Source organism: Haliaeetus albicilla, chromosome 18 (genome assembly GCF_947461875.1).
Source record: "Haliaeetus albicilla chromosome 18, bHalAlb1.1, whole genome shotgun sequence".
In the NCBI taxonomy this organism is placed as follows: Eukaryota; Metazoa; Chordata; class Aves; order Accipitriformes; family Accipitridae; genus Haliaeetus; species Haliaeetus albicilla.
Window position 1 is genome coordinate 3,202,785 of NC_091500.1, and position 14,980 is coordinate 3,217,764.

A 14,980-nucleotide genomic window follows, 5' to 3' on the forward strand; every position below is an offset into this window, starting at 1 on the left:
AAAATAAATAGCTGCTGAACTCTAGCTGCAGGTGAATATCTATAAAAAGAGTCTAGTATCTAGAAAGTAAATATAAACCAAAAAGCAACGTATAGCTCTGGAGCTGAATGTTATGTATGCCATGAAGAGATTTGACTCTGAAAAAGTAACAAATGCAACAAGATGAAAATACATAACTTGTTAAATTATCTGTGACTTCCAAAATAAACAAGCAAAAAAGGCAGCTGAACTTCAGATTTGTTTACATGGACACTGAAGCACTCAAAAATAACCCTTCGTGGCGTATCCCTTCCCTTGGCAAAAGTCACAAATAACTTTTGCAAATGTCCCAAATTTTACATTGTTTTTTTTAAAACCTTGTACAACCTGCAGGTAAGTATTGCACACCTCCCTCAATGGAAAAAGCTGAGCAGGTAAGAATTGTGTAGAAACCTTACAACATGCTTCTTGAACGGGAGGTAATCCACAGCTGTTACAGTCAAATGTGGTGAGTATGACAGGGATACTTCACTATTTTTCCATTCATAAATGCACAGATAGAGAAGAGCATCCACTCTACCCATGCATCTTGTATGTGAACTGATGTGACCATAAAATGCAACCAAATCAGAGCAGTAAAATTTCACACCCACTTTCACTGGCATAAAACAATACACAAGGTGAAGGCCAGTAGCAAACTGGGAGATATAAAACCACTTATCTCAACACTTTATAGTTATTGCACGATGGTGTAGATAAGTGATCTGGCTCTCTTCAGGGCATCATTAGACTTGTAGCTGAAGTGGGGTTTATTAGGGTTTGTGAGTAACGTTTTGCAGGTCTGACTTCTTACGCATCCATAACCTTTACTCACATGAGCAGGAATGCAAAAATTTGTGTCATTAGTGATGCATTACAAGTAGCGATTTCCTCATACATCTGCTTTCAAGAGAGCTATTCCAGTGAAACAAAAATAACGCTACACTTGAGATTCCAGTAATGTTTGTGTGGGCACTTATAAAAATAAGATACTTTTCTTGTAGGAATACCTTGTACTGTACCTTCAGGTAAGTTTACGAAGTAACTGAAACTATTTGACTTCTGGCAAAGAAGTCTGCAAAGAGATGTTGAACCTGGGGAAAAAAAATAACCCGCAGGTATCCACACACATCTATACACAGAGGTTACATTCGAAAGGGGAGCTACAGTAGAAGTTTGACAAGACAGAATCCACAGAATAAATGGATTGAGCTACATTTGTAGTTGCTCTCTTTTTAATAAGATATACCTCCCAACCCAAGCAAGCAGTGTTAGTGCACATCAAAAGTACATGCCCTGCTAAAGCAGAGTTAAACAGGTCACTTTCTCTTCCTTCTACCCACAGCAGGATTTTGACACCTTGTATTGCAAAATGACAAACAGTCTCCCAGGTTTTCTGCTGCAGATGCCAGCCAGAACAGTTTCCCTCCCCACCCCAATATGTAAAACGTGCTTGGGACCAGAACACCAATTACCCCCTGGCCAACCAGGAAAGGATTTTCTCATTCCCCTGGTGACTTCAAGTCCTGACAACTTAATTACTGTAATTGAAGGCAAATATTACTTGAACTCTACACATTTCTTTTATAAAATACGTTAGGCATAAAAAAAACGTTCCTTTGGTTAAGCTGAGGAGTTCAGAAGGTATGCATGATCCCAGAAAATAAGAACCTTGCTCAGAAACTCCTTTATTGATAAGAATTTTAATAACCATGGGCCACTGAACACAGAACTAACAGGGCATGGAGACAAGCAAAGAGGTGCCAACCTTAGAAAACCTCTCAGTTTAGGAAAAGCTTATGTGAAACCATAAATCACCTGGAAAGGCTGTTAAATGCCAAAAGTGTTCCCCCTCCCATGATGTACCTGTCCTAGTAGCCATGGGAACACCGCTGAACTCTAAACATGGGTTTTCTCTAACCTCTTGTCAGGAGACTCACCATTTATGCAATTCCTCCCCTGCTTGCCCCAACACACACATATCGAAGTTTCAAAGGAAAATAAGATATACATACTTAAATGTGTACTGTGTTGCTGCAACTTCTGAAAAGCAATTTATCAGACAAGATAAAAGACAGAAAGAAACGCTCCTGCTCCAAAGAACTGATGATCACGTAAAAGGAAAAGAGCAATCATGTTGTAACTGGTGGGAGGCCTGAAGGCTGGGCTTTGGAGGAGATACGTTTGTCCACACCATGAGTTCCAAAACTGCCAACAAAACTGGGCTGAGAAGATGAAGTTAAAAGGAGCTGGGAATACTGTCCTCTAAGGAATTGGTAGGATGGTCCCAAGCAAGAGAAAAGGACTGCTTGAAACATGGTGTTAAATGTGGAATGATTAAGAGGAAACAATAGGAAAATTCAAGGAGAGACTGGGAAGTGCACAGGAACAGATGAAGGTCAATTATAGCCAGAAGTCCCCTGTAAATATCATCTGTTTATGTAATTAGTTAAATGTATGGAAAATCATTTGAAGCACATAAAGCACTCTAAGCACCACCGTGGTTTTTTTTTCTGCCTGCTTTCTTCACTTGAGACACACAATGCTGATTTAATCGTTAAGTTAGTACACACAACTTAGACAACGAAATCCCGGTTCCCTTGACTCCTGCAGGATCAGGATTGCATCTCTAAGGCATCACACTTTCAGAGCACCTTTCAGCTACAGTTATTTGGTGAAGAAAAAAAATAGGGATTTGTGGTCAATTATAGAAACAATTCACATCACATTGTGAAAACAGTTTGGCAACAGTAGAAGTCCAAAGTGGAAAGTATTTAGACACCTCATGAAATCAAATGAGTTTGAAACCCAAATATCTTTGGAGATTTAAGACCTTAGGTTGAAGAATTAAAATCCAAAAAGAAAAACTGGATCTGCATGTTACTCTGGGAGGAAAAGTGAGATATAACCAATCAGCAAAGACAAAGGGTGCCAGTACATAAGCAACAGAAGCAGCTTGGATTAATTCAGTGAAATTTCCCTCCTCTTCAGACTGCAACTGTTTCTTTCTTAGCACTTAAAGCTTAGAACAGGGGAATCAAAAAATCTACTATACAGTCTCACATCTGCCACACACGAACTACAATTACTTAAGTAATTTCACATGCCTTTGCTTCCTCATTTGCAAATGAGGGGGTACTAATTCACAAGCAATTTTGATAGCTCAAATTCACAAAAATGCCACAAAAGGAGAAGTACAGAAGGGGTGAGCATAAAGGCAGAATAAAGCTAAACTATAATTTCAGTAGATTCTCACTTAAATTACAGAAAATGGGCTAGATGAAGTAAGTAGAGGCTAAACCTCTAGCCTGAGTTACAAGGCAATCACACGATCATTCATAGCTTTAAAATGCAACAACCCCTTTCTGCAGTCTGGCTGAACCACAGTGATTAGCTACTTCCTTGTTGAAAAACCGTAACAATAAGATTAATATAATCCGGTTCTGTTTCTGCTACTTCAGATCCTCACTGCAGAGGTGTGTTGGTATGACCCCCATGCAGTGCACAAAACTTGACAGGCAAGAACTGAGGGCATCCCTGTATCTTTCTAACCCAGGTCTAGCTGTAATGGGGAGAAGCACAGCAGATTATTCATGAAGAGTCACTCTGGAGCTTTGCAGACATTAAGGATGACAGAGTCTTGCTTTAAGGAGTTGACAAAGTTAAGTATGAGCATAAACATTTGGATTGGGATCAAACAGGCAAGAGAGTGAACAAAGACTTGTAGCATGATGAGTTTAAGCAGGATTAAAATAAATACATGCATAAATAAGGCCACATACCATCAGTTCTGAAGTTCAATTCTGGCATAAGAACAGGTACCCAGGAGGCTTTAATGTTTTCAATTTACCTGATTAAGATTGGTAAATTGCAGACAGCATCTTTTGAAGAACTAATAACAGACTTCCAATACAGAAAGGGCTGATGCAAAGGGAAAAGGGGACAATTTTCCCTGTGCTTATGAGGAAGAAGCCAAGCAGCAGCAGATGTAAATTACCAACATGCAACTTTGCTAGTAGGAGAAATCTATGAGTATGTATGTGAAGCCTCAACCACCACCGGCAGTCTCAACCATTGAAAGCAACTCAGACAACTATCAGGAAAGCACTAGGTAGAGTTAATCCTTGCTTGGAACGGAAAATGGAAGATCTGGACTCTAGAAACATCTTCCAGCCTTGTAAAGCTTTAAAAACTGAAACAGGGATACGATTTGACCTCCTGGTGATAAAAGAGGGTTTAATGGAAGAGATGAAAAGCAGGAACACTAAACCTGGAAAGAAATGGTAAAAATTCAGGTCACCTGCAATTTCCTTCTTTTGTTGACCCTGGTATTCTAATCACCAGCATACCTCACACAACCATACCAAGGTTTAATTTTACTGCTATTTATATCAAGTGCCAATAGAGCAAGGAATCCACTTATGGGAAATGGAAGGAAAATCCTGAATGTCTATAATACATGACATGCTAGCGCTTTTTAAAAAGGAGAAGTTCCAATTACTACAGAGAAGCACTTTCTTGTTTGACCGCATTAAAATAAATTCTGTGCTAGAGTACACTGAAAAATCAGCTGCTATCTTGCAGTTGGATATTAACTACTATACTCCACGTGAACTATCAGCTCTGTCTTTTACCCAGCAAGGACAAGGACAGAGGTTAGGAAGTAACTAATGGAAAGAGGACAGGGAAAAACCTTTTAAAAAAATCCAACTATTTTCTCCATGGAATTATGAAGATCCATTTTTGCAACACCTGCCTCCATCTGCAACTACGAAGGAAAGAGCAGTTAAGACTGCTCCTCTTGCAACTAAAAATGCCAAGGAATTTTACCGTAGTAAATCTCTGCTTAGAATAATTTTGGGTTTATTCACAGAATCATTGATTGGAAGTGACCTCTGGAGGTCTTTAGTCCAGACTTTGGCCTGGAACAGGACTACCGCCAACGCTGGACCAGGTCAGCTTTTTGTAGCGCAGTCATGGAAACCTCCAAGGACAGAGGTTCCACAATCCTTCTCGATACCTGTTCTGATGCAGCACTGGATCCTCGTGAGGACGTTTTATTACCACATAACAGCACCTGTTTCATTCTACTGTATAAATCTATAGGTGCTTGGTTTCAAAGTACATTTACATTGTATGCGCTGACTCAATTTTTTATTTTAGTTTTAAATTCCATGGTGATATGTTTCTATTAAAACTGCATTCAAATTCTCTTAGGCTGTCTTGTCTCTTATATTTTTGCCAAAAGCTCATCCCTCAGCAAATGGCCAATTTTAGCATTTTCCTTTATTCTTATAATTCACACATTATTACTGCTAAAATAGAAAGCCACCACCTCTCTTGCTGATTGTAACCTCTAGGTATCCAAAATGCCATTTGCTTGCCATATAAACAATACATTTTTACTGTCGTATGACGTACTGGATCCCAGCCTGTTTCTATCAATGAAATGGGAGCCATACAATAAACTGTAATAGTCAGCTGGGTTTTGCCTTCAGCCTGAAAACAACAGCTTAACAGGAAGCAAAAAGGTTGCAAAAGTGCAAGGGATTAAATTTTGGCCAGAGACTTGATTACAATGATAGCCATGGGGATTCATTCCAGCTGTCATTATCAGATCCTGGTCAGTCCTACAGTACGAACAGTTACAATACTAGCAGTTACAACACCTGTATTTCTAATGTCAGCTTGGGAACCCTGATACCGTGTCACACAGAGCACACAAACTTCCTCCTACTGTTCTTACACTTTTCAGGAAAAAAAAAGCACTCATTTAAGTTTTAGCAAACAAAGGCAGCAAGTAAAATCCATGAGCAGAAGGCAGCCTGTGAAAGGCTAAGGGAGAATACACACAGTGAGATAATGCAAAAGAGGTGCAGAAGACTGAAGGCACATAGAGAAAGAGTTAAAAAAATCAGCACACTGCACAGAAGAAAAATCCTTTTCATATCTTGAAAGAGAGACACTTAGATATCCTTGTGACATCTCATTTCACTCTAGCTACACTGCTGAGGCCAGCAAAATCTCTCTTCCTTTGCATTTCCTTGCAAATTACATCTGTGCATTAGACTGAATATAAACAAAACTAAAGGAAGAGATTTCCCCTAGGATCTCTCTGTTGGCACGATACAGAGATCCAAACATAGTGACTTCATCTTCCCAGAAGCACCTAAATCAATTCTAACCGTTCTGTTCTCACCTTGAATAACAGAGGAAGTATGGTCCGGCAAAGCGAGCACAGGACTGGGAAGGTCACGTTTCCCAAGTTCTCTTCCCAGCTGGTGGGAAACCGTGGAGATGATGTTATTCCCTCCAGCTCTGGCACACGCTATCAAAGCGCGAAACATGCCGTACCAACTATATAAAACTCGCAGCAGAGCTAAGAGTTTCATCAAGTGTTTGTAAAGTGCTTTGAGATCCTTCAAAGAGGTATCACAGATATGCAAGGCACTATGCAAGTACTGAAATAACCCTGCTGTTCCACTCACCTGACAGCGCTATGTGGCTATGACACTTAACAGCAAACGGACACATCACAATTTTTGTCTGTTCTGCAATATACCCATATATAATCCAATCATCAAGAGACTCTCAAATATAATATTTTAAAAGAGCAGGCAGGACTATAATCAAATCAGTGCAGACTGGTCTTTTTATCCTGTACCCATACTCTAAATGTCAATGCCTTCAAATGTCCAGGACAGTCATGCCAGTAGTGTAGGTATTGTTCACGTGGCAGTAGTACTGCCAGGCACACTCAGAAGCAATGCAAGTCTTCTGCACATTGTTGTTTACTACTGTTGTGTCATTCCCTGGACACTTTTTGTTATCCCTTTGTAATGTGTGTGGAATAGGCAGCTGCTGATAATCCTTTCTAATCAGGACTGAGAAGACCAGACTTCTCGATTCTTGAGTTCAGGATTTCTTCCTATACCCCACAGATACAGAAGAAACTGAATGGACTACACGAGAAGTAACAAGTGGGCTGGGCCAGCCAAACTGTGAATACAAGCAAAGGTGTTAACAAGAGCTCTAAAGATTTCAGATGCCAAGATACGCCACTGAGAGAAAGGATGCAATAAAAATCATTGGAAGTACCCAGAGGAGAGGAAGGAGTTCTGGTAGCAATTCTGAGAGCAAGCACAGTCAGCATCACAGCTTGGCTTCTGGCAGAGGAAACTACATGTACTTTGAAATGCGAAAAATAACACCTGCTTACGAGAAAACTACACTTCTATCTCTTTTCTAATAATAATAAATGTAGAAAAGCATATATGTGTATAAATAAAGTGCTTCTAGGAGCATTTGAAGCAGATAATTTAAATGGCTAAACCTCCACTGCTTTCCCCTTCCCCTTAGAAAATGCTTCTCAAAAGGAAAATACACACTTGAAGCTCTTCCGCTTCTTTGCTCTGAGAGGTAATATGCTGAAGAGCTGATCCACGTATCAAAATCAAGTCAGACCTCTGTGGAAGGGTACAGACATTTCCTGTTTTTCAGCACAAGCAGTGGCCTAGGAGTTGCTGAGAAATACCTTGTGTCACTTTTTAGTCAGTTATTTAAGTGTGCCTTCATCATGACTTGGTTCCTTTTCTCTAAACAGGTGTGAAGAAGTATTCACAGCACAGGAAAATGAATCAGAACATTACAATTTAGAGCAGCATAGACCATAAATACCAGCAGAGCTCTCCTGCCTGAAAGCGTGCAGACTGAAAGACAGATGCAGAAAAACAAGATGAACAGCAAGAATGAGAACTGAAATCTGAAACACAACTGCACGGATGTGTATGCACATTTTTTTCTTCTCTCCTGTCTCTAAGTGTCTGAAGAAAAGTTTGTCTGAGGAAAGGGTTTTATTTTTCAAGGAGTATCAATCATGCAGTGTACCTACAGTTCATATGGATTTTATTCTCGTTTTCAAGAATTCACACAGTACAGCCCTGCAACTATAACCAAGCCAGGTACAATATCCCTGCAGCCTTCTTTCATAAATTTCTGCATTTTCTTCATTGCTGCCTTTAGTTTTGGTGCTTCCTTGCACAACTATTCTGACAAGTCAACCCCTCAGATCAATTCAAATTAGTACTCATCCTCTCCCCCCACAAACCAACCCAACTCTTCTATGCTATGCTTCATAATGCTACTCCGTTTTCAAACACAGACGTGTTTAACTAACCATATTGCCCATGTCCTACCTTACCCTTTTACTATCTGATATGTGTAACATCCTGCCCTTGTTCTGTCCATCATTTTATTGTAAGCTCTCTGGGGAAGCAATTAGCCCACATGTGAGCACTATATAACATAATTAACAAATAATAACCACCGAGAAATGTAGGCCAAAAAAGCAAAGTTATCAGAGCAACATTTCTGCAGAGACTTGTATTGTTCAGTACTCGCTTGCAGCGTTAGCTTCCAAGTTCCTGGAGGCACGTATTATACTCCAAGTAGCATAAAAGCAAAGGTGAACACAGTGCTTTAAAGAAGATGTAAGATGTTCTGACTTTATTTGGATTTACAGGCTTTGCTATTTTTCCCACATTCATTGACATTACCAGTAGTCAGTATTTACACAGAACACTACAGTTAATAAATTTCAGAATTCGAGGTAAAAGGCTTATAATTTGGTTCTAAATTAACTTTGGCAACAAGAGTATCAAAGGAAGGGAAGTCAGGATGACTGTAACCATGAACAAGATGCAACACAAACTTCGTAAGTGACATCATTTAGTATGGAAAAACTGCTTGAGGAGGCAAGGACAGAACCTCTGTTGTTGGGTATTCACCGCCACACTCCACAACAGCTAGTAGGGAACAGCAGCAATTGTGGCTGTCCTAACAGGGAAAGCCTAAAAACTTGCTCTTAATTCAGCAGGAAACAAAGTATTTCCCATTCGTGAGGCTTCCTACTGTAGGACAGGTATTTCAGCCTCTTGCACACTTGCTAGAAAGTGTAGAGAGTCCTGGGTATCCCTTCAATGCTGTCTCTAACCCCTTGATACTGAAAAATAAGTCTGGCTGTTAAGGTGCCAAAGCAATTAGACAAAGGTTTCTAATAAGCCTGAAGTAGACTTGCCACTTCATGGGGACCTGGGGAGCTAAGGAAGCATAAAGAAGGATGAAAGAAGGGAAGAAAAGGAGAAAGGATCAGTTTGAGGTGGTTATCGGGATGAAGAAAGATGGCACTTGGGATGTACAGAGGAGGAATAATGGTCAGGAGAGAGAGAAAGTATGTGATTACATCTCCACATTTCTCATCCTTGAGTATGTTAGGCAACAGTGACTGTACTTGGAAATACTGATTTTAGATCCAGCGATAGCTGATCTTGTCTTGAAACACCAAATTAAGGTGGTCCCTACTGAGAACACGACAGTGAACAGAACATTTCAGCCACAAAGCAGGTGGAAAACTTGTCATCAAGCTGTTGACACTACTTTATGGGTAATCCCTGGAGACTACACGTGCCAGCACGACCTATGCAGCCTTGTAGTCTGAGCAAGACAGAGCACGTATGCTGTGAGCTGTAGCAAAGATGCTAGCTTTTCATGGTCAGTTTGTGAAATCTGCAATCTTTGGCAGAACTTTGGCTCTATCAACCTGCAAAACAACTCATCTGTTTTAACCTATGTAAGCAAGCCATTTGAGAAGAGAATAGCTTAGATCAGCATGTACAGTATCTACATTATCAAGGCCCGCTTCAATGCCAAAGAAAATCTTAACTATCCAAGTGAAGAAGACAGGTCTTGTGCTTCAAAACTGATAGCCATATGATGTTGAGACAGTTTGTACCCTCACAGTCAGGGTCTTATCTCCACTTCTCTGCTCATAGGCAATCCAGCTCTGATATCCCAAGCATTAAAGGTGAAAACATTTAGTTTGTGTTTCACATCCATATCTATCCAGTCTGCTGTTGGGTTTACATTACTTTCCTCCCCTGAGAGTGAAAGAGCCTCACTCTCCACCTTCGAGCCTCTCCTCAGACTTCATTTCCTTTGGCTTGCTTTCCATAGCTGACCTTTGTGTTTCTGCTCCGCTTTTCTTGCCTCCCTTCGACTTCTGCACCTTGCAAACCATAGCCTTCATTTCACACCTACCTTTGCCATTTCCCTTCCTCCTTACCCCCTTTTTTTTTTTTTTTTTGATGGTTCTTTCTACAATTTTGACCTGGGTGAGTTTTAGAGACACACATGTCTTTCATTATGCTAAGTATTAGCTTTACGGTACCGCATAAAGATTTAGCGGTAATGTAAAAAACAACAATGAGAAAATCCCTGTGCCTGTAATTCCAAATAGATTTCCTAGGATTTTATTATTAACACTTTATGTAATGCCCTAAGGGGAGTGAAGTGCTCTATGGTTTCCCAGTGAACCACACAAAACACATAACCTGTGCCTCAAGGGACTTGCAGGTTAAAGCTATGCATGGGTACAAAACAATACAAATAATTGCCAGGTAGGCAATCCTGCAGGCAGCGCGCATGTTCCAAGCCGGAACGTCTCCTGGCACAGGAATGTTGCACAAGGAGTGGAAATGGGATGCTTATCACAGCTTAACAGCAAACCGCTCCAGGAATAAGCAGCAGAATGAAGAGAAGAGTCAGGAGGAAATGTCAGATTAAAGGAAAGACCAATTTGTTCCCAAAGTCTCACGCGGTCCTAATACTCTGTTGTCTACAGGTAAGCAAAGGCAAACAGTGTAAACCACTGCTGGTGTCTCCAGTCCCTCAGCCACATCGTGAGAAGCTGTTCCATTGAGAGGAAAGTGGTGCTGGTTCGGGTCTCAAATCCTTAGTGGAAGGCTTGGAGTAGTTCCCCTAGATTTTTTAAGTGTACTGAAGCAGAGAGAAAGCAGGTACCAGACAGCACAGAAATTTTTGCTTTATGTTGAGCACTAAAAGGGTGGAGAGAAAAGAGAAAAAAAGACCCTTGCCCAACAGACCTGAGTGGTCTAGCATTTAGGGAGGGGGCAGAAGCCTTAGAAGATTTTTGTTTACCCCCAGTTAGACTCTAGTGATCCACCCTTAAAAGCTGCTTTGTACTTTTGCTTTATCTCCTTTCAGTCAATCTTCCTACTACCCTGCTCTCCTTTCATTAGGTGAGCCCTCTGTCAATGCCTTCTGCTACCTGCAAAAGCAGCATGGTCCCTCCATCTTGAGTAGAGCTCCACCAACAAGTCAGCCAGTCTCAAATCTCGGCAGTGACTCAGCAATGCCAGCTCAGTTTTACTCTTCCTTTCATTACCCCACACTTAATGCCATAAGAAAAGCAGGGGGTGGAGCCACGGAGTTTTTAAAGAAGTCATTCCAAGCACAGACGAAGGTCACGGCTACTGCAAGATCTGCGCTACGTTTTTCATTTAAAAAAGGACAGTTGTAGTAACTCTAAGCAAAGCAACTTGGCTTCCTGTGGCTTTGCATCTTGTGGCTGGATGACCCCGTATCTAATGAAGTGCAAGTTCTGATAGAAGCTGTTCCTGTGGTTACGGCATTCATAACGGCTTTCCTCTGTCTGGATTCTCTGATGTCTAATAATACAGTTGAGCCCAGCTGGGAAAACAATTTGTCTTTCCTTTTTATGCGACTATTTATTTTCACAAAGAGTAGGAACTCACTATTTGTAAGGCTGCTGTCTGCCTATGTAATATGACTGAAATCAGTGAGAGAGGACAGAATAGACAAATGGAATAATCATATATGTTTAATTGACCTGGAAAACAGGCTTAAAATGAGGTAGCACTAAGTAGTGAAATGATAGCAGAAGAAATTCAGTGTTGATAAAGTAATGCACTTGGGTGAAAGATAACCTAACGTTACATAGTATAAAAATTAGGAAATCAGGACATATTTCAGCAGTCCATCCAGCCTTCTACTGCTATTGATAGTTCTGCACATCTAAAATGTGGTATACGTTAGTAGTTGGATGACTTTAAAAGCAGCACACCGCACAGATACAGGTTAAAAAGAAAATCCATGTAACGCTGATTAAAGAAGTCTGAAGTCCCCAACAGTAAAATGTGCCAGCACTGCTTACCATTACTGCACATTCATACTACCTTTAAACCAGTTCCTCAGACATGTCTCCTTCATGAGAACATGATTTATGCTAAAAAGCAGGTGTTGATTCAAGATGGAAGTGAGGCTCAATGAAAAATAGGAAAACAATAACGACAGCATAAACCACCACTAAAGACAATTTAGAGTAACGGGCTGATTTTGTGCTGAAGCAGATGAGAAGCAGTCACAGAGTCTATTCCACCACCTCTGCTGCAGAGGAAATCACCTCTGGAAAAGGGGCAATAACATACAAATGGAAGCAGTGAGGGTAAGGTGCAGATAGCAACCATTAACACGACTATTTTTGCAGCAATCAACACCTCTTGAAGAAAAAAAGAATCCATGCTAAGTCATAGGTGGTAAGAAGCCAACACATCCCTAAAGAGGGGGAATTGTTCAATTATTATTCTGGATATGAGCATTGCAAATGCAGGCACTAACATCCATGTTACAACCTGTTACCAACCGCAGCATGTTGAAGGGATTAAAAGCTAACGTCGTACCACCATTCCTCTTAAAATCCTGTGTCATGCCAGGGTCTTCCAGTTTCTCAGCTTAAATATCCATACACTTGCAACATCAGACCAACTTTGTTTGTTCCTAATGAAAGAGGTGATTCACTTCCCTTCCAGGAACTACACCGTAAAATGTTGATTAAAGTGCAAACTGCCCCCAAAATTTAAAGCAGAGGGAAAAAGAATACAAAGTGAGGTGTAAAAGAAGATGGGAGTCAAGGGGAAAATTGAAGCAGAGAATTCACCAGGAGGCAGAGATTTTATCAAAGCGATTGGTTCATTAGGCAGAAAATTTGACTGTGCATTAACACTGTACAGTAGTGTTTTTCGTTAGTGAGTTCTTCAGGGCAGACACCTTTGTCTTTATACTTGTAAAACACCAATTAGTATCTTGGGCAGACTACAAACAAATCAACATTAAAACAAAGCAGCGAAATAGAACCATTTGTATATCCTGTTATGCCTAGAGTCACTAGGACAGATTCAACTCTCTGGAGAGAGACCATATTCTCTTTTCTCTAATAGTCTTGCTTGTGTGTGCTGCACGGCTGTAGTAGTTAAAAAGCACAAACTTTGATTTATCTTTCTGCTTCAGTTCAGGAGTCCACCATAGGATGCCTCTCTGGGAATTCTTGTTACACTTCTCGAATATGTATATTCAACCTAGCTTTAAATTAGTAACAGTATAACTGCAGGAGCAGAGTCCTCTGAAAGCTGCAAAGCCCACCCAACGTTGCACAACCCAGCCCTGTGGCATCACTGCTTTCCCAACATGAAACTGAGGGTACCTCTTACATGTCCTCTGAAGGGCTATGGGCACATTTGGGAGCTGAAAGACTCCTGGAATGGTACTGGAGGACTATACAGGGTGGAAGGAGCCAGATCTGTCTCAGTCTTGTCCATACGGTCGGACTGCGAAGGGTTCCCTGCACTAACTATCTCCAGAAGTGCAAAGTGGGTTTGTCTTGGAGAGAAACAGCTCATTCACTTTGAAGCAGAGTTTAGGAGACAATTTACTTATGTGGATGACTGGTCACCAGTATCCATGAGGGAAAAGGAAGACCAAGTTATATCAGCAAAGGCATACATAGTAACTCAAGAGAACCTAATCCAAAGCCACCGCAAGCTTCCCTTTCAACCTGCCCTACCCAATACAGCATCTTCCCCCACCTCCCACACACACTTTCTAAACCAGAATAGCCATTTAATATTGTTTAACACCCTCAAATATGTTCAGAGGAAAGGCCAGACACAGCAAAAATCTGTTGATTTAGGGTCACAGTAATGGTTAAGATGCCACACTACAGATTCAGAGTCTGAGCCTTCCCCTGATTCATACTAAGGGCTGGTCAGGTTGTACTTGCTGTAAGTAGAAAAATGGTAATTTAGATTCATGATTGAAAAAAACTGAAAATATGCCAGCCACATCTCTGTCTGGCATGCCAGAAGCTATTAAAACTCTAACCAAGGCTACAAGCAGGAATGCATGATTTGGGGTTTATGATTCCTAGAGCAACGTTTATGTCAAAGGTTGGAAGAGAACAACGGTCTTATCTCCATGTTCTACTCCGTATGGTAAAGAAATAATGATCTTAAATAGTAGTGACAGATGCATTTTTTAAGAGTTGGAAAAGCCTTACCATGTTTGGTCAAGCACACAACAGACTGTGCAGAGTCTGTGGAGTTCATATAAGAAAGGCACCCATTTAGTGTTGTTTTTTTTTTAAACACATCTGTCAAGACTCATGCGAGCAGAGCTGATCCCTCCTAGAGAAAAGGTCATGGATTTGATGAGCCCTTAAGGTCCTTTCCTAACTTACCTCCTATGAAAATAAACCTAATGGGTAGAAACACAGAAGAGAGGAATTAATAACTGCATCCGGTGAGTGCAGAATTGTTCCAGATCACCCTGCATCTTGTCCTGAGAAGCTCTGGTGGACAGCAGCTCGGTTACAGAAAAGACTGAGATTTAGAGATCTCATGAAAGAGTTAAATATTCAAACAGGTAACATCTGAATTTTGAAAGAATTTGGCCACCAGAACTACTTCCCTGCAACAGTTACAAGAAGCTGCTGCCAATGTTAACATAAGAAGGCAGATACTGACAGGTTTTTTTTGCCCAGTCAGATGCCGGTATTGACACTCATTTAGACAAGCCAGTACAAACATGCATAAAAGGACATTTTCTATAGCAACGGCTTCTCAAGTAACTAAGGAATTTACCGACAGTCATGAAATCTCTGGCAGGCGGGTGGAAGGCGGTGGGGTTAGCTTCCCAAATGTCCTGGGGCACGGAAAAGCTGATGCGACTCACGCAACAACGGTTCCTACCACGCTGCTGAAGCCTGGGTAGTTTAAGAGATGAGTGACAGCCTCACCGAGCTGTGCAATAT

General features: G+C 40.9%; 1 protein-coding gene across 1 annotated transcript in view; it reads right to left on the reverse strand.

Moving 5' to 3' along the window:
- Positions 1-14,980, reverse strand: part of PINX1 (PIN2 (TERF1) interacting telomerase inhibitor 1) — a 62,524-nt gene that overhangs the window by 3,779 nt on the left and 43,765 nt on the right. The gene's annotated exons all lie outside the window — the stretch shown is intronic.